This window comes from Galeopterus variegatus, unplaced genomic scaffold (assembly GCF_000696425.1).
Source record: "Galeopterus variegatus unplaced genomic scaffold, G_variegatus-3.0.2 Scaffold4744, whole genome shotgun sequence".
NCBI classification, from domain to species: Eukaryota; Metazoa; Chordata; class Mammalia; order Dermoptera; family Cynocephalidae; genus Galeopterus; species Galeopterus variegatus.
The window spans coordinates 166,229-168,016 of NW_007730855.1; positions in this window are offsets into that span (position 1 = coordinate 166,229).

Here is a 1,788-nt window from a genome sequence, read left to right on the forward strand (position 1 = left end):
GCGGGAGTGCTGCTGCGCTCCCAGCGCCGCACTCTCCCAAGTGTGCCACGGGCTCGGCCCCAGTGTTCAATAATTGGCTGCTAGGTTTTGACACTGATCTGATTGCTCCTGAGAATTAAGCATAAATTACAATTACGAGTAAGGAAAATTATAATAAGCAAATTGCCAAATTATACCTTGAAATGTTTATTTTTTAATATTTTGTTTGAAACTGCATATTTCATTTAAATATGTCGAAGCTAATATTCTTTAATATTAAGCTTAACCACTTAAAGGATTTTAGCTTTGTATTTAAGAAATGCGCAATTAGTCCATATTTTCATTAACCACACCTGTGGGAAGCCTCCCTATTAGGACTGTGAACCAAGGTGTCACTCTTAACAATTAGTAAAATGCAGCGGGAGATGTAGAATTAACCCTGGAGCCAAAATATATGTAGTGAGAGAAACTCACAATGGTTTGATAGTGTTCTTACCATAGTATTTCAAACTAAGTAATTTGATTGTGTAGATTAAGCATACCAAACATCTGATTCTAGGTGTTGCATTAATTAATACAGTAAGGCACTAGCCCAAGTGGCTATATAAGTTTAAATTAATTAAAATTAAATAAAATTTCAATTCAATACCACAGTCCCACTAGCCACACTTCAAGTACTCACTAGCCCCACATAGCTAGTAGCCTCCATACTAGAAAATGCTAATATAGCTCATTCTATCATAACAGGACATTCCATTGAACAGTACTCATCTATAGTTTTCATTTTCTATAGTAATGAAAATGATCGCATAAAAGAATTACTGAAATAACGTGAATAGTAAATAGTCATTCATTTTTCCTCCTTTCCATTTCTTTAATTTTTTTTCCTTCTGTCCATTTGTTCCTTATATCAATATAGTATCACCCAATATGATTTCCCTTTAAAAACGGAATAAAATCATTTATTTTAATTAAGAATTAACTTAGAAAAAAACAACTTAAAGTTAATCTTATGTTTTCTGAGAAGTTTAGAGAACAAAATAGAAAAGAATATTTTAAACCCTGAGTCTGGGTNATAACGTGAATAGTAAATAGTCATTCATTTTTCCTCCTTTCCATTTCTTTAATTTTTTTTCCTTCTGTCCATTTGTTCCTTATATCAATATAGTATCACCCAATATGATTTCCCTTTAAAAATGGAATAAAATCATTTATTTTAATTAAGAATTAACTTAGAAAAAAACAACTTAAAGTTAATCTTATGTTTTCTGAGAAGTTTAGAGAACAAAATAGAAAAGAATATTTTAAACCCTGAGTCTGGGTGAATATTTAAGTACACATGTAATTCCAAATTAAAGTTCTATTCATCAATGGTGAATTAGGCAAAACAAGTAGGCAAAATTTATTTTGATTTGTAGTAGTACACATTGGAGAGAATCCTCCTTCCTTTCCTCATATTTTCAAGGAGTGATGCACTTTAGGGTTATTTCTCCATACCTACCTTTCTTAGCAAACGTGGCTACTCGTATACTCACTGGGCTATTTTGCTAGTAATAGAGATCACCGGTCCCCAAACCAGAAGCCTCTTCTTCCACTTGCTAAGACTAGCCTGTGCTCAGACACAGCAGGCTCCCTTCGCCTGCTCGTTCACTCTGTGAGTCCAGGTACACTGTGCTCTCTCTATGCAATTTTCTCTCCAGGACAGAGCTTTCTCTCCTTCTGTTTGGGGTTTAGATTGTCTTGCTGGAATGACTCGACTTCAATTCAAACAAGAGTGACCTCACTTCAGTCCCAGACCTAAGCACATTC